This window comes from Camarhynchus parvulus, chromosome 3 (genome assembly GCF_901933205.1).
Source record: "Camarhynchus parvulus chromosome 3, STF_HiC, whole genome shotgun sequence".
Classification (NCBI taxonomy): domain Eukaryota; kingdom Metazoa; phylum Chordata; class Aves; order Passeriformes; family Thraupidae; genus Camarhynchus; species Camarhynchus parvulus.
Window position 1 is genome coordinate 65,530,014 of NC_044573.1, and position 19,093 is coordinate 65,549,106.

A 19,093-nucleotide genomic window follows, 5' to 3' on the forward strand; every position below is an offset into this window, starting at 1 on the left:
GTGACCCATAGGTCTTATCTCATGCATCTGAGTGCAGCAGAAGAACACTACACAAATATTCCTTTGATGTGAGGTACTCTGTTCACATTCTTACAACTCTTGCAGCTTTGACTTTACCTTTTTCTTTACTTCTTCAATGTCTGTGGGTTTTGTGAATGTTTTTTATATGTGTGTGTGTGTGTTTGTGTGTGTGTTTTCAAAATGAGGTGATTATATTTACTTTCCTTTCAAGCGTTGTTGGTGTTCAGACTGTAGGGTTTTGGGGGAAAAAAGATATTGTAATGCAAAAGTTATCAGAAAACATTTAATTTGAGAATGTGATCTTGTAGATACAACTCTGAGAGGGGCACTTTAAGTTTTGGGTCTTGGAATAGCTTCTTTTTTCATCACATTGATGGAAGCCTCTGGTGCTGTACAGGGTTAGAAATCAACCCTTAGGGAAGAAAGAAAAAAATCATTAATTCTGACAGCAGAAGCAGTGGCTCTGAATGGCCTTGTGGATTTCCATTTCTTTTTCTCATTCCAGTGTGCATATTTATAGTGCATATTTTTGAGAATTTCTGTTTTGAAGTTCACATGCTGCTTCAGACAATACAGAAACATCTTCCAAACATCTCTCTCTTGCTAAAACTTTCTTTGGTTAATATAATACTTTAATTTTTTATAGTCTGCCAAAATTTCTGTCTTCCATAAGGGAGGCAAAGTGTGGGAATTTTGGACTTTTTGATTCCAGTTCTCTTTTATGTAGGTACAAGTTCTTTTTCAAATAGATATATCATTATCTTCCATAAATACCAAGGCAATGTTGGTCCTAACAGTCAAATAAAATTATATAAACTAATTTACAACACAGAATTAGAGTTTCGGTACCATTGTTTCCCTCCTGAGTGCCATTCATCTCATGGAATAGAAACTGGCATGTGAGGAGAAGATGGGGGATGGTGGAGTAAAGAAGCAGGATTGGTTTTTGGAAAACAGAAACTGTGTGTCACTTGGCTAAAAGAGGAAGTGACAATCAACCATATTTTATTAAATATACATGGAAGAGAACAACTTGCAAATGCTCTGTTCACATAACCCCAAGTCAATGGGGGTTGAGCCAACACTCAGTGTCAAAGACTGTTTTTCATTTAAAAAACTGGTATTTAAGACACAGGCTAATTCCTGGAGGCACCCATTATGCAAATGAAACTTGTAGATCAAAATTAATGGATTTTAGTCCTTAACAGGAGAGAAAGATGAAAAAAATATATGAAAATAGCAGGTTCCTTCACTTGCCCTCCCCTTGTAAGAAGCAGCTTTTGCTTTCAGTTGCCTTTATTAATTTTGGGTTGAACCAAGTATACTGTCAGATTTTTGTCCAGATTGCTCCAAACAGTATTTGGCCAAGCTGACAGCAATTACAAAAGCCCTTATTTGAGCCCAAATTATCTTTTCATAGCTGCTCAAGTGAATCAGAGAATATGAAACAAAACTGAATAGCTTGCTTTTTTACAACCATAAATGAACCTTCATTCTAGGTATATAAACTGTCAAAAATGGTAAAACAGTATAAAAAATCTCTTGCCTATTTAATATTTCTTAATATTGCCAGATACCATCAGTTTTTGACAATCTTTCATGTTATGTCAGTTTTAATACTGTTGAACATGGTACATGGTACATATTTCCCTTGGCTTTAACTGACATTTACTATTTATGTGAAGTGAGTTTTCTTTAATATAAATGAAGGCTACTTTTTCCCTATATACTTTGTAGATTTTTTTTCCCAGACACATACTATATTGTAACATTGATTAATTTTATTTCTTGACTTGTTCACTAATTACTTTCAAACATCTTGAGTAAATTAATATGTTGCTGAGTTGTGTTTTAGCAAAGTAGAATCTAAATTAGCTCTTACAAAAGGCGGATCAAGTCCCAATTCCAGAAAGCCCTTATTTTTCAAGCCTTAAGTCCTACTTGTCTCCTATTCACTCCTCTTCTCTTCTCTGCTTTACACCAGACATCAACTCAAGCTTAGCAAAACATATAAGCATGTGCTTAATCCTTGCTGCTCAAAAATCACAATGTAAAAGTCAAAACAAGCCAACAACAGTCGCACTTTTTTAAGTTGCCTTCTGGTTTTATATTGTCTGATAATATTTTCAAAATTAGCACAACTATTGAGGCCAGAATTATGCCTAACAATTATAAGTCAACAATTAAGTAAAAATAACTCCTAGAAGCTAGTTCTTAGCAAAAGCGCATTAGGACACTCACAAAAAGTTATGAGCACTCTCAACACTGGGTTGTCTCGAGCAAACTACTTAATGCTCAATTATGGATTACATCTAATAGCAGAATGAGTAAGCAAATGTTTTAACAGACTACTTCTGCCAGGCTAGCTTTTTCCCTAGGCTTCTCTCAGGCTGAACATGAATCAGCTCTGCTCCAGAAACTACATAACTATGTCTGTGTGTTCCTAATTTGCTCTGCTGTGTCTCACTTACTGTCTGCCTGGTTTGGAAGCCTGGTGGGTCAGGCATCTCTCAGAATGCCTTAACAGAAGACTTTTGTCTTTTGTGTACTTAAACTGGAACTTTTTTCATTTCAGATTTCTTTCTCATTCTTTTAAAGACGTAGTGTTTCTCATTACAAACTGTACCCTCTGCTGTGGTGGGTATCTCTGCAGCAGTGACTGCTGTGAATTGGCTTCATTTTCATTAGACAATAGGTAACAATTCACTATTCTTAGGAGCCTCACTAACAGTGAATATTTTATATATACTTGGCCATTATGTATTGCATCGTGCTATTTTAAAAACAGTTCTTTTTCTGTCATTCTTATGGGAGAATAGGGAGAATAAAAGGTAACTGTGTAATGTTTCACAAATCTGTATTTAAAGTGATTAAAAACTGGGATGATGCTTTCATTGTGAATCTTCTTAGTGATGACGATTGATAATAAAAATGCACAAAGAAATTGAATTAAGTATTCCACATCCTTTTTCATTTCCTAGGGTCTTTGTTTTTTCAATTGTCTAAATAATAACTTTTGTCTTTTATTATATTTTTTATATTTATTTCTTTTTTATATTCCAGTTAATTACCTTTAAATTGATCAAAGCAGCTTGTGAGTCTTGAGTTACAAGTACTGAACTTGAGAATTTACTTCTCACAGTTCCAATTCTTCTGTGATTATTAATGTTACCACATACTTAAAAGTGCTTGTGAAGCTGAGGCTTACTTTTGAACAGAAGCTGTAGGAAATATTGGAAAGACTGAGCATGAATAACTAAGTTATTCTGCCAGCATAGGCTGTAATCCTATTGCTACTGTGTATTGCTCACAGTCTTCAGGACTCTGCACATAAGCTAAGTACTTAAAAGTCAGATGTTAAGAAAGGGCTTCCTCCAGCTCTCTCCATCTTAGCACTGCCTGAGGGTGGGATTTGTTTGACCTAACTCCAGCTGCCAGAAAATTAACTGTTTGAAAGATATCAGTCACCTATTCTGGCACAAAGGAGACAGATTTACATGCACAGAGATTTATCAGCAGGCTCTATAGCTGATGGCATATATGGGCAGTCAGAGTAGCTTTGGGCAAAGATAAAAACAGGAGAGAAAGAAAAGGGAAAATTAAAAATTCCCGTGGGGAAAAGTCAGGAGAAGTGACAAGATCCACAGCTGAGTACGCTCAGGTCCTGCTTCCATCAGCATCAGGTGTTTTACCAGCACACATGCACACAAGCTCCAGTAGTATCTGTACTGTCTTCGTGATGTCTTCAAGACATGCTCGAGCTGTCAGCTTTTATGGGCACAATGCTGTTAAGTGCTGATGGCAGCACGTTTTGAGAGCAGGTGCTGCAACCAGTTAAGCTGTCTGCATGCATACCATTTGGTCCATTGAGTAAGTAAAAAGTTGGGAAAGGATGGAAGAAGGGTGACTCTCACAATGGTGGTGGTCATTCACACAAGAACGAGAAAATATTGTCCTAAGAAAATGCAAAAACACTTCCGTTGTGACTTCAATGAGAAAGTTGAGCTGCAAGTGAAAGGCTGTAGAATTGCAAGTAGAAAGCCCTTTGTGATAGAAAACACAAAGACATTGTGCAACACTACCTTGGGAATGGATGGATCACCCCAGAGAAATGCGTGTCTCCACTGCTGCAGAGGGATTCCCATCGAAGTTTGTTGTTTAACTTTTTGTTAATATGAGTTGAATCCTACTCCATATACACACATCTGACAGCATGATACTTTTAATGTGAAGTTCTTTATTTGCCTTCAGGAATCCTCATAGGCCATGCTCTTGGTAATACTATCCTTTTCTTGGTTATACTTATATCTATCTTTAGCTTAGCAGCTTTTAGTAGAATACTTTATTTATATCAAAATGACATATTCTCTAAGGAGCTGACACTCTTCTAAAATGATCTGAGAAAATGGTCTTGTTCACACTCAGCAGTTGCAGCACTTCAACTGTGCTAGGAAGCCAAAAAAGTCCAGTATGCAATAACTGAAAATTATGCCTAAATATTTCAGCAGCTCACGTTGTTATGTCATCAGTTATATCTAGCTGATCCAGGCCTATTCCCATTGGGTTTAATGAACTGCATAGAGTGGTAGTACTTCAGACCCATTAACAGCTGGAGATGTAAAACTATTTCAGTAGAAGGAATCCCTTCCATCACAGAAATAGTTACACAGGCACAATATGTCATGTAGAGCAAGGCTAAGAAACCATTGTACAATGATTTACCGACTACGGCACTGGATTTTTATTCTCTTTTCTGCTTTCTACCACCTGCTGTACCCAGTTTTTAAGTTAGATTCTTCTTTTGACAGAGCATCATTCATGCAGATCACTGTCCTGTTAAGGTTATTTTGATATATTTCCTTTGTGTGACTCTCTGTGAAGATCAGGCTCTTCACCCAAGTCTACAAGGTTGAAGAACTGCCTGCTGTTCTGGCTATGATCTCTAGTTCAGGAGTGAAAGGACAAGTAGGAGCAAAACTAGTCCCCAGGCTCTTTAACATATAGTACCTCGAGTATAGTGAGCTGGCTTACCTGATTCCAGCTCTTGTACTGCTCACCTGTGCTTCATTCAAACTGGCCACTCTCAGCTTTGATGGGTGCACTGATCTGTGCTTTATACCACCCATCACAGACCTACAAACAAACAGATGAAGTCACACACAGGAATTAAGCTCTGACACTCCGGTTGACATAATCTGCGATCCAAATATCAATTGTGGGATTCCATGGCAGTTTCTCTTCCCAAGGAGTAGAGATGCTATTTCTACCAACAGTGAGAGGTGTTTGAGGACTAGCAGTGAGTTTGGCTGGTTTGTTTGAAATGTGTAGATGGTACCTTCATCAGTCATGTAGTAGCACCTTTTAAAACATTTTTGTTAAATAGTTATCAGTTTTGCAAGTATGTGCATTTAACAGAATAACAATTTCTGACAGCTAAACTAAGTTTGAAAGCATCAAGCACTGGCACTTAGATAATGACAGTGGCAGGAAAATGTTTTTACTGCATTTGATGCCAATTAAATTACTGATTTCATAATTATAAATCAGCATGTTACAGTGGATAATTAATGTTGTCACACTCAAGCTGAGATAACTTTATATAAGCATAACCCTTTCCTCTGTTGATTTGCTTATTCAGGAAACAGAAAATATTGCATATAATTTTTTAATATTTGAATACATAGGATTCCTGCTCCTGCCTGCAGCCAGAGCAGCATTCTGTCCTATACAATGGTTCAATTTAATGAGTGTGGACAGTGTTCAGAAGGGACACAATAACCTCCAGGAAGAGAATGTCATATAAAATTAAGACTAGTTTGGTGGGCAAAAGAAGAAAAACAAAACACTTAAAAAAATTGCCAGGTATAGCATTTTACCAGTAAGAAACCGTGTTTAAAAAGTTTGTTTGGAAACTCACAGTAACAAGGATTTGGCACAGAAGGTTTGTTTGCTAGTGTAGAGTTGCTCTAAATTATAAAGGAGGTCATGGAGAGGCAGTACTAGAATAAGATCTTCCGTTCTATAACACAACAATACCCCCAATCTTTTCGTCTCTTTAAACTTAGTTGTGGTCAAGGTGGTTCATTTGAAATTGTAAAGTCATAATAATAAATATATAGAGAACCTGACCAATAAACACAGGACAAACTATAGATTAAAACACTTTTGTCCATCTCTGAGGGGAAAATAGGGTTTTGGGGTTTTTTTTCTCAAAAATAAGAAAAACCAGTGATAGCTGACCATGTATCACCACAAAAATTCTACTTTTAACCAAGGATGAGTTCTACTGATTTGTGCTGGGAATTGGGAAGCCAAATCTCAAGGCCATTCCCATCTTCAGGGAGTTTAAAATCATCGCTCCCTTCATCAGGAGAGCAAGGCCAACTACTAGAACCTTTTCCAGCTCTCTCTTCCAATTGAGCCACACTGAAACTGGGAATGCAAAAATGATGGGACCAGAAGTACAAATAAAAGACACCTATTTCTGCTTTAAAATGGAAGACCCTGTTGCTATTAAGCAGACATGAGGTTTCAGCTTCTGCTTTCAGAACTCTTTGTGCTTCTCTTATATTGAAAAGAGACCACAGTTTCTTTCAGTATGGTCTTTAAAAAGGGTAACCCTGACATGGGCTTATCCTTAGATGCACATTCTGGTTTGTAAGGAGGTCAGGCATGCATGGGAGACAAATACAATCAGAAGTTGCTTTATTATTGTCTTCACCATCCACAGCATCTAATGCCATCACTTGCAGCACACCTATCAATGTACTTTCCTTTCCCAGCTCTATGATTTCTTTAGGTTTGTTTTCTTTACCAAATCACAAAATTCTGGTCCTAGAGTAGAGCTGCTTTCCTGGCTGCTCTACAGGATCTTGTACCCTGCAAACAAACCCTCTTCCTCCCTTGTGGAGCCAAGAGACTGCCCAGCGTACATGACAGTGGAGAGCGGCACCTGCCGAACCAAACATTCATATTTACAATGAAAAGAATCAAAGGAAATACTTTATGATGTTACAGATCTAAAAAGACTTTTTTTTTTTCAGTTTATGGTGTTCTGATAAAAGTGTATTAATTTAAAGAGGTAAAAAATTGAAAATCAGTCTATTTTAATCTAATTGCTCAGGATTAAAGTACAGAAAGCGTTATATTGTAAAATGTCTTCATCTTATAGTAGAAAGATAACTGTGGTGCTTTTATGAGTAGACAGGAATGATACAATGACTGATCAATCCCAGTTTTCTACATACATACATACTCTCTATTTTTAACATCAATACAGCTTTCAAACATTTACTTGAAAGAATTAGTCCTGGGTTGGGTTTTTTGTGCCGTTACTACTTTTGTAGTCCACAACTTTTAAAACTGAAATTAAACCTAGTTTTGATTATTGAGACAAAAGCAACACTCTCTTTATAAATATGTATACACACCCGAAGTTAATCAGTTCACTGCTCTGGAATTAGCTGACTTGTTTGCCTTGGTGTGTCACCAATTAGCAGGAAGTCAGGGATCCTGGCAGTTGACAGCTGGAAAGAGATCCCAAGTTCTGCAGCATACGGTTTGCTGTGTTGTACAAAACCCTCAGCTCATGGTATTAGTGCTTTAATTTGCTTATTAGAACCTTAGTCAGCAAGCTGTCTGCTACTTTCTAATGAGCAAAATCTACCTCTAGAATCCTGCAAGGAGCTGATTTCCTCAACATAAGGCTCTTGTGATGTTTGAAAAAGTGGGTTTTTGCTTGGTATTACTAAAAGGAGCTGGTGAATAGAAAAAAAAGCAAGAAAAGTCACAACAGATAAACAGACTAAGGGAAGAAGAGTGAAGGCAGTTCTTTGTCCAGGAAATTGCATAAATCAGAATTATTTCAAAATAGAACACCTGTAGAAGATAATTAGATGTTTGTTCATGGGACTCTAGCTTTAAAATAAAAATACACACTCTAAGAACTACATGTTAATTATTATTTAATAGGGTGCAACAAATAGTTGGATTCAAATAGTTCTTCAATACGTGATTGTGAATGGTTGACTTTTTTGTAACATAGAATACACATGCACAACTATAGTCTACTAACATAACAGGTACAATATAGAAAAACAGTTTACTTCCTTTAAGATTTAGTATAAGTCATAGTTGTTTTCTAGGTCTGTTTATTCTTGAAAAGCTGGATAAATAAAACACAATCACCCAACACAACAGGATCGGGAAGTTAAGTCCCACACTAGTGAGCAACACTAAAGTTAATTATTTAACATTAACCTCATTCTTATCTAGAAAATAATATATTCTAGAGATTATATCCTATAGATCCTTATGTATATTTAGAGAGTGAAAATGCAATTCTCCTTACATTTCACATATGATCTGTTAGAGCAGTGCTGATGTTGCATACTCCTGAATTCCCTGCCACAGCTTGGGAATGAGCAGCCAGTCAAAATCCATGGCACAGGATGTGGCTGGAGTCATAAGAGCTCTGTGAGAATTACACACAAACAAGTCAAGATTAGTATTGATCTATTTCTGCATTATTTACAGTTACCCTTGAGTCCACATGCATGGTTTTGATGGAGCTTAGCTGCATTAGGATTCAAGCTAAATATCACATTAGAAGCCCCCCCCAGGGAGAAAAGCTTTCTGAGTACAATATAATGGAAAACACATATCTGCAGAGTGCTAAACATGACTACATAACCTCCTGTGCTGGCTGCTATAGAGATCAACACATGACTGTGCAAAGTAATACATATTTGTTGATAAGGTAGAAGTAATATATGTAGCTAAGGAACTAAAATGAAAATTGCCACATTTCATCCTTTCTTTGGAGGAGTTTCATCAGTGAATGAAAACATCAGGAGAATGATAATAGAAATGAAGAAAACTTCTTTCCACAGAGGAATTTGAAAACAAAACTTTGACAGGAGTGAAATGACCTTGCCTGTTTAATAAGCTTAAATAGGCTCCTGCTGGCAGTGCTCCTATCTGTTGAAGGAGAGATAACAATCCTGCTGATTGTGTCAGGGTTTACAATCACTGTCACAGAGCTTGTCCTATACTGTCTGTGGGTGCAGCAGCCGGGAAAAGTGCAGAGTAGAAATCAGTGTTATTTGTGAAGAAAGATATTTCACTGTGACTTAGAGCATTTGAAATGTACATATCCCTCATTGGAGTTCTGGCAGACTGAGCAGTTCTACAAGTGGAACTGCTGAGTCAGCATTATCCCTGATAAAGCCACACAGAGACAGCTTTGCAGTGTTAGGAAAAATGTATCTGTCTTGTCCACACATGTAGGTACCAGCCAGTGATCCACAGAGAAAGTAGGGTTGTGTGTAGCACCAGTTTAAGGTGTTAACATTGGTGTCAGCCAATTGCACTGGGGCAACATGAGATGTGGGGCTGGGAACTCAGAGAACCACTTTTTTCTGGATTTGGTCTGTTTTCCTGCATGTCAGCTGAAAGGATAGCAGTCAGCAGAACAGCCATAATAATGTTCTCCCTTACCTGGGATAATTTTCTCTCTCAAGGCATTAAAGGGCAATATCTGTTGCAGTATCTCTGAGAGCAGCTCCAGTTTCCTGGTGAGTTTAATATCTTGAGTAATAGATACAGGAAAATGGTGAGTTCCCTACTGCATAAGAGCACAGGACTTGCTAGCATAGGATTCATTAATATTTTTTAATTCTTGATCAGAAGCCATAGAATTAGGACAAGGAATAAAGAATTCACACACAAAGAGGGACAATTTAGGTAGGTATGCAGAATTGTGAGGTTGGTGAGGCACTGGAACAGGCTGTCCAGAGAAGTTGTGGTTGGCCCATCCCTGGCAGTGTTCAAGGCCAGGTTGGATAGGGCATTTAGCAACCTGGTCAAGTAAGATGTGTCCCTGCCAATGGCAGAAGGCTTGGAACTAGGTAATTTTTTAGGTCCCTCCCAACCTAAACCATTCTATGATTTTTTAACAATGATTGTTGCTGAACAAATACATGTAGTAGAAAAGAGTGAAATTGATAGCTGTCATGGTTTAGGAATAGTAGTCTCCAATTTAGTGCTTCTGGTAAAGCCACAATTCTACTTGTTCCTCCCTGCCCCCAGAGCTGGAGGCACAAGGAGTAAAGATCACAGGTTGGGATGTCCTAGAGAGCTACCAGTAGGAGTTTACAGAAGTCAAAAGCACCACCACTGGTGAAAAGCAACCACTCTGTTGTTGCTTGGCCTGTTCTAATCTTGTTTTTAAAAGATTTCCTGCAAGACTTCACACTGTATCAAAGCCCAAAGGAAATAGTCCTTGTCTTTTAGGGCTCATAGGGTGTTTTTTTTTTTTCCCAGAGCCAAAAGAAATTATTAATAAAACTCCTTCTTAAACAGAAGTTATTATGTGTCAATTTCTGAGAAGTGCTGTGTTACTGAGGTACACTGGTGGAGGAAAGAACTCCATTAGACATAAGGGCTCAAGAAAAAGTGTTTTATTCTAAATAAGCTTGTATTGAACCAAAAAAAAACAAGGGAAGTTTGTGTCCATATTAAAAATTCCCTAACTCCTCATAAGGTTTTGTCACATTTTGTGAGGTTTCATTGTTCTCTGACCTGCAAATCTTCAACACTTCACCTACAAAGAAGTTTGAAGTCATTTCATCCAGGATGGGTAGCAAAAGTTCTGGGGAAAAAGTGTGCCTGGTGTGTATATTCCTGGAGGGAGGTAGAGGAAGGATAGGAGAACCCCAATAGGAAAGATGGTTCAAAAATAGGAGTCTATCCTTCTGTTTGGATGAATTCTGATCCCAGGTGCTTAAGACAGTGAAGGATAAAAAAGCTGTAGAATTTGTATGTCATGGTGATCCCCTTGACTTGAGATGATTCATTCACTTCCAATGAATTGGAGAACATGAAGTGGAACAGCAAATTTGTGCCAAAAAAAATATTCTGCTGAGAAAGCCTGAGAGCATGGCCAGGGTTTTGCTGCTCCTTCAGCTCAAATGTTTCTACATTGTCTTGCCCAACACATACAGCTCTAAAATCCTCATCAGCCAGAAAATAAAGCAAAGAAGATTTCTGTCTGTACTATCTGCTTAGACCAGTCCCTTTCTGCAGACTTCCTGCAGATTTTCTTTCCTGGAAGTCCCATCAGGGTTTGCTAGTTGCTCTTGAAGAGATATGACAAGAGAATCAGTTAAAAATCCTTAGAATGTCACAGAATGGTGATGGAGGACTAATAAAGTCCAACCATTATCAGCACAGCCCATGTAAGCCAGGAGAGTTGAGAGTGCTTTCTGCTGACCCAGCTGTTCTGCAAGGCAGTAAAATCTGTCAGATTTCACAGAATGGCCCTCACCCACCTCCCAGAGCACATGTTCACCATCAGCATTCATTTCTGTATGCATTCCCTGAATGTGATGTGAAACCTCAGTTGAGGTTCAGCCTTCCCTTATCAAGCAGAGCAGTCACATCGCTGAGAAATCAGAAGGGTCTAGCTGGACATGGTGGGAAAATGCATCTCACAGATATAGGAGACTCATCCTTTAGGTAGGAGAACCAAGAAAACTGCTTGTAAGAGCTGATACAATAGAGAGTTAATTTGAGTTCAAAATTATACTATAGTGACATAAAATTTGTGGCAGAAATTATTGTAAAATCAATTTTAACACCCCAGCCTCTGCAGATATCAGTTCCATTTTCTATTTGGTTTTCTGATCTCAGTGCATTTTCCTAGACTCTTTTTTGTTTGATCGCATCCCCAATCAATCTTACACCTGTTGAGCGTTTTTCCCCTTCTTCCTCAGTGCTCACTCCCTTGTGGGTTCATTACAATTTATTTTCCATATGACTGAGCTTTGCACACATCTGTGCCCAGTGCAGGAGCTTCTTGGTATGGTTGTTGGCCAAAGACTGTATTCACACAGTTAAATCTTTGGCTCTAAACAGTTTTTCATCAATGGGAAATGCTAAAGGTCTAAACTATCTTTTTTCCTGTTTAATCCTTGGAGCTTTGTATAAGAATTATTTCACATATTCTTAAAATGGGTGTCACAGGTTTCAGTGCTGTTGAGCGAACTCACAGCTACTAGTCAACAGTTAAAGAATATTTTTTGTACTGAAACTCATTTACAATTACACACATGTACAGAAACAGTATAAATTTTTAGTAAGTGGTATTTTTTCCTAGGAATAGGTCAGAGATGCAAAACACCCAAGAAGTATACTTGCATCCCTTCAGAGCTGGCTTTCTATACTGTATTTATTGTTTTCTAAATATGCAGTAAGGTTTGCCAAGTATTGCATAAGAAGACATGAGGGATGCTAAAGATGTGTCAAAACCATCTTTCACTGAGGTATTTTTTAAATTAATCTTTAAGCTCTAAGCTTAAAGCTTGGTAAGGCAGCTCAGTTCAAGGAGGTGTCTTTTTTAGGAAATAGACTCCCTATGATTAACTGTCATCATAGATTTTGAGGTTTTGCACTTACCATATTCCAAGCTGCATAGAAATTCTTCGAAGAATTAATCTTAATATGTTTTCAGATTACATTGAAAACCTATAATATTGTCTTCTGTCTTTAAAAGCCATTGGGTTATGGATTCGTTTCTACGAATTCTTGATAAAGCGGTACAGAACAAGGAAAAGAAGTAGTTGTTTGTCAATCTCATGAAATTTGTATTGGCTGTTTAAATGCTTGTTTTGTAGAGCTAACCAAGATCATGCAAAAACTGCCAGCAGATCCATGAATAAGAAATAGTTTTGTCTTATTTACTGCTGCAAATCTTCTACAATTTTATAAGACAATAGATCCCAGTTTATTCAAAGAAGAAAAATTCAATAATGGAAAAAATTTCATTGCTTAGTTTCATCATTCAGTTCTGCCCCTAATGTGATTGTCATATTAGAAAACCAAACTTGCAAAGCTGAATGTTTCTAGCAGCTGCTATTGGAGCTGAGGTTTCCCTTGGGACAGTGGGGAAGAAATCCTTGGTGTCCTGCACACAGCTACAGATGCACCTGCTAAATCAGCTGTGCTCCCCTGCTCCAACAATTACATATCTGTGCCACCACACAGCTCTGTTCCTTGCCACCCAGCCTCTTTGGAGCCTCACCTCCTCTTTAAAATATGTATAAATCAGTTTTGTGCGTGGTGCAGCCTGAGTGCTGGGCAAAGCAGAAGGTTGTGTATGGGTACAGAGCATACAATTTGTCTGATTCATCTGCACCAGCCGCATTTCCCTTCACCACGGGAAGCCTGATGTGCTCTATCCCTGCACCTATCTCACACAAAAGTGTCTGTCTTCTTCCTGATGGCAAAAGCTGAAACTACTAAAATAATGTTCCTTAATATTTATCCCCCTTCTGGAGATATGAAAGAATGTTCTGAGAAAATAACAAAAAGGTAGATAAAATGCAAGAAATACTATGAAAACACCACCAAAAAAATCCCCAAAAAACTATATAAACTATTCAGTGGATACTAACCTTTCAATCAATCAAAATACTGGGGCGGTTTTAGTCTTGATATTTTCTCAAATATTCATAGCTACCCTAAAGAAAAAAAGAACAATTATATTCCTTTTGAGGGCATGTACAATAGGGCACTAGAATGTGAAAATTAGTTTTCTGTGTTGTGTAATATTATTCTGATAGGGGGGAAAAATTATAAAAGAAGTTAAATGGTTTGGGGTTTAGTTTTGGGATTTTTTAAATCTATGATTCACTAAAGAATGTCTTACAAAGTCTTGTATTACTTGTTACAGCAGTTTTTTATGATGATTCGTAGCTGTGACAATTCAGCCTACTGATATCAAAACCACTTTGTGCAATTGCGCTCTGCTCTTTTGTTGCACTGACAATATGCAAAACCCTGCTTAAATCACTGAGGATGTTCCAGTATTTGAAATTTCTAACTTGAGTCAACTGTTTAATCAATATATTTCATAAACCAAAAAAGTTTAAAGATTGTTTTCTGCTGTTCCAGGCATCAGTAGCATAAGGAATGACAGTGGTTTTGTAGGTTTAAGTTTAAAACAGTGATTTTACCAGCTGTTGGGTAAAACTGCAATTACATTTCCTTTGTGTTTACATTCTGGATATGTTACAAAATTACTGTAATTATGTAGAATAGAACGTGATGATTATATGGTTGGCTCTTTGCATTTTAAAACTATAAAGATATTATAATAACATTACATGTCTAAGTTGTTCTCATAGGAAAGTAAAGGGTACAAGTTTCCTTCTGGCCTTAAATCAAGCTGTTTGTGGTATATTTCAGGTCAACATGTGCAGGTTGTTACCACTGCAGTAAGCCCTCCAGAACAAGTCATCTCTGAACAAAAGGTAATCAATTTGCAAACAAACTTTGGAACAATGAAATGAGGGTGAATCTGTTTATCTGGCCTGGCAACCAACATCTCATTCAAGTCTTGTTCCCAGCTAGACTTAGATTACTGAAAAATTTAAACAAGGACCCTCTTTGTAATATTGATCAAGAAAGAAAAGCATGTGAGCAAAATGGGTATGTTTTTAACTGTTCCCTGGATAGGTAAATTATTTTTTCTTGCATAAATTACTTTTATACATTACTTTCTTGGATAACAAGGGTTTTGTATCTGTGACACTGGTGAAAGAATATTTTTTAATGAAAGAACTCGATGACCTGACCATGATGTGGGTTCCAGTTCTATCAAGGTGCAAGAATAAAATTGTTTCTTTAAATAGTCACAACCCTGACTCTCATCTTTGGTATATTCCCAGCTTCTAAACCAAACAAAGCGAGTACTTCTGACAAGTGGCAGGAAAGTACACTGGGTGCCTGGGGCTTTGCTCTCTTCTGTGGGGAGAATAAGTGTCCTACTTAAAATCCCTACAACCTAAGGAGCCTCTCTGTGCATAACTTTTGAGTTCTAGATGGGGGATAATATCAAATAAGTCATCCAACAAGTGCTTTTGGGTAGGAAATAGAATCCAAAAGGAAATTGCAGAAATGTGTATCTTTAAAAGGGTTTGGGTTTTTTTAATGGAACTCTTGTTTGAAAACTTTTTTTTCTTCTCTCTTATCAGCTTAGCTTTCCCTGTAAATGTAGAGTCCAAAACTTAACTGGGAAAAATACAGTAAAGCTTCTTTACTAATGTCAAGATAATCTTTTAAACATAAAACCCAGAGGATAACAGTATGAATACTACCTCTAAAACTGGGTCACTCATATTCTTCTTAAGAAAAGTTATACTTCCGTTCTTCACTTTATCAGAAAAAACATAGTACTCTGATAGGACTGAAAAATACTGCTAAAACAGCAGGATATATTTTAAATTATTTTTATTATTCCAACCTATCTTGTTTCACAGAAGTTTTCTTCTTTAAATTTTTTTGAGGGATTACCCAACTAAACTCTTTTCTACTATTCTTTCTTCCTAAATGCTATAACTCTACTTATATCTGGAGTCCTAAAACTACCTAGCTTGTTTCCCAATTACTGCCATGTTTCCTAGACAACTGAAAACTTTTGCAGAACACCTTCTGTGTTGCCCTTTCATCATCTCTATGACAGTGATTATCTCAATCTATTCTAAGACTGAGACACAGTGGTGAATTTCTTGTTCCCTCCTTGAATTTATGGTGTGATTGGCTCTGGGTGAGGATGCTGAATGTATTTAATGCTAATTCAGCACTTTCTGCTCCCCTGGAGAAAAGCTAGAGAAAGTTTGAATGTTCGAGGGGGAAAAGGCATTTCTTAGGTGAATGAACGCAGCATTTTTTTTTGGTCAGACCCTCATTAGTGGAAATCAATGTATCATCATTGACTTCCATGGAGGTATGGCAAATGACATCAGCTCAGAGCCTATATGCAGTGATGATATTTGCATTTGTTGAAGCTTTGAACAAGATCTATAAAGCTTTCATATGGAACAGATTTGTTGCACTGGGAGTTCTTAAGACTTTCATTGTGGAGTGTTTGGAATTTGCTGGTTTTCAGCCTTTTGACAGTTCTATGAGGTATCATATCTCTTGTTTTGCTGGGATTTCCTAATTAGCAATGCTGAGCAGGAATTGTTTGAAATGCAGTGTAAATTGCTGCATCTCTGTCCATATTGCACGTTTTAAAATTAATCTGTTTCATCAGAAATGTGTCTGTAGAAATTAAATGACCACATCTGCTACACCTGGGTTCTTGAACCTGAAACTTTGTCTATGCAAGTTCTCATTTGAGAGCTACAGTTCATTTGCATATACATATTTGCAAATAAGATTACTCTTTAGATTTTCAGCAAAACTAGTTTGAAAAGTTTAAAATTTTTCCCCAAAATAATAAGATAAAATTTTGCATAATATTTTATTATTTTATTTTATTTTATTTCTTTCTTACTTTTTTTTTGCTATGTATAATTTTAATATTATTTGATGACAAATAATCATTGTCCATATGAATCACCACAGGGCCTACAACTGGTGGGCAAGCTCAGCTTCAGAAAAAGAGAAGTGGAGGTTATATGCATGCTGTGACAGCAATAAGCCCAAGGGCAAAGCCTTCTGTTCTGGAGAAATGAGGGTTAGGTCCTTTGAACCATCTGTCTCACAGGTCTCCGGAGAAGATTATGAAGAAAGGACTAATCACTTACTGGACATAGATCTTCTCAGATATTGATTTAAGAATGATTCTTTCTTTGTAGTCCTGAAAGTAGTCCTAAATGGAATAAAGTTGGTAGATTAAACCCTTCCTCAGACATGCATCAGTCCCTACCTGTACTGAAATTGCACCTGTTTAGGGCAGGGGGTAGAGAGCATGGCTGAAAATACATCTGTATGTTTAATTCAACTCTGCCTGGTGCCTTTTTCATTGCCTTGCTGTTGATCCCTTAGGAAAACCAGAGGTAGAATTTATGAGGATTTATGAACATCAGAAGTCACTTCAGCCTGAGTGCAAGGAGATGTAAGGGGCTGAGCCGACATCAGCATTTTGGTAGAGCCACACAACTATTTCCATTTTCTGGCATCCAGCTGCCTCTGACATCCATTTCAGTCTCTGCTGCTGCTGTATGCAGAGAGCACCTTAGATTTCAGAGAATGGCCGTTGATGATCTTTTTGGGTGACATGCTGTGGCAGATCTGCCCAATGCCACTTAACCATAGCTGTTATGCAAAATTAAGGAGGGATTGTAAGACAGCAAGAGAGCTCCTTCTCCATAAGCAGCTGCTTTGAAAAGCTGGTGTTTTGCTCATGAGTATTTTCTGGGTTTTTTTCAGGATTACCAGAGTTCTTTAAGCACAATGATATTTTGTTGCAGTTTTGTAAAGCCTAGAGTCAAGGGAGCTCATAAGAACCTCAGTTTTCATTGAGGAATGAATTAAAACAAGCCTCAAGTTATAGGAAAAGTAAAACCTAGAATGTATGCCCTTGTTGCCCAGGGAAGATCACCATAAAAGTATAAAAAATAATTACTCTGTTATCACAGGAGGGGGGAAATCCTCTGTTTATCTTTTAATTCAAAAGAGGTTTTTCAGCTGGAATAGGTTTTTGTGCTACAGCACTGCGGGAACTCCTAAGAAAATTTTTGATCTGCATGTCTTTGAAGCTCATGGATTGAGTAGTACACACTAAATCAATACTCTTTGTGTCCAGCTTGGTATGTCAGGATGAAGAGCTAACAGAGCCTCTGCTTAACTTTTTAAATCCCATTTGCAAGCTCTCTATGCAAATTATTCACATTAATGTTAGTGGAAGTCTGCTCTGAGAAAGGCCTAGGAGGTTGTCTTTAAGTCTTAATGGCTGCATCATGTAACTCATAGGTTCATAAATTAATTAGGACATGCTAGGACTGCAAACTAGTGCTGAAGGAGAAGATGTGTTGGCCAAGATTTGTGCTAAACAAACTTTCTGTGCATCCACAGAAGCTCTGTCATTCTTCTTCACAGCTTGTTGAAACATTATCACAAGTGGCATTACTTCAATATGTCTACATATTGAGCAGTTTCTACTCATTTCAAGGTCTTCTTATGACTCTGGTGTCTGAGCACCCTAGGGATGCACACTTAATTTCCAAAACTGATATGCATGGGAAGTAAAGTGGTTATTCACTAATGCTAATTGGCTTCTTAAAAGCCAATTCATTTTTCAGATAGTACTAATCTTGATATGTTAAATAGAAATAGTAGAAGACATTCACTAATGTAAAAAGAAAGTTTTGAAGGATTCATCTTGCTTTCTCAATGAAGCAGCTTCTGTTACTTGCTTGCCTATCCTTGACAATCTTCATTTATCAAATGCCTCTTTTTAGTTGTTTTCCCCAGCCATCCTATTTTCTTAGCTGATGAAACTCCTCAAGCCAAAGACAGCAATTCTTGGTGATCTGTTCTAGAGGATCTGCTGGTGTTTTGCTAAAGCTGGAAAACACTTGGGTGTAGAAATAAATAATATGAGCTTACACTATTTTCATTTCAGTTGCTTTCTCAATTTTTAGTGAAAGTTGCCTCCCTTTTTGTGAGGAAAGATTTTTTTCAGGCCTGATTGCTTCTTTAGCAGTATTGGATAAAGAATATTGTGACTACATGCAAAACTGATCATCAGAGATATTTTGCTGGATTTATACTGTGCTCATTTTTCCAGGTAACCACAAAAAGCAGCAGTTCACCTTAGAGCAGCCTGTAATTATATTTTTCCTTTTTTTCCCTATGAGAAAAGATGGTATATTGAAACTGTCTGAGCAATACTTTTTTTTGGTAGTCTTAAGTAAAGTAAATATGACCATGGGGAGGAACTATCTTATCCCAGTAGACATGATGCTGATCTCTTTTGTGCCAAAGTAAATCAAGAATAATTTTACCAATGTCAGTACAGCCACATCAGTGCAATTCTAGTGGGAATATGGAATATGGTGCAGTATCTCTATAAAGAATAATGAAAGATTGCAATGGGAATTGTTGTGCCTGTGTATCTCTGCAGGAAGTCTGTGGAATTTGGTATTTTAGAAGGTGGAATAAAAGAAACTTTGAGTTTAAATTACTCGGGGCTGAGTTAATTAATCTGACATGTGACAGGAGAACACTGTGAAACTTTAACCATGTCATCTGAGACTGGACTGAATATCACTGCTCTGTAAAG

The 19,093-nt window shown here is 37.3% G+C and overlaps 1 protein-coding gene across 6 annotated transcripts in view; it reads left to right on the forward strand.

Moving 5' to 3' along the window:
* HS3ST5 (heparan sulfate-glucosamine 3-sulfotransferase 5) overlaps nt 1-19,093 on the forward strand; it is a 192,075-nt gene that overhangs the window by 73,493 nt on the left and 99,489 nt on the right. For 3 of the 6 annotated variants that reach the window (XM_030945395.1, XM_030945397.1, XM_030945398.1), the window contains one exon: nt 14,269-14,333. The exons of the other annotated variants lie outside the window; for them this stretch is intronic. The gene's annotated coding sequence lies outside the window, so the exon portion shown is untranslated. The remainder of the gene's footprint in view (nt 1-14,268; nt 14,334-19,093) is intronic. 6 annotated transcript variants of the gene reach the window in all.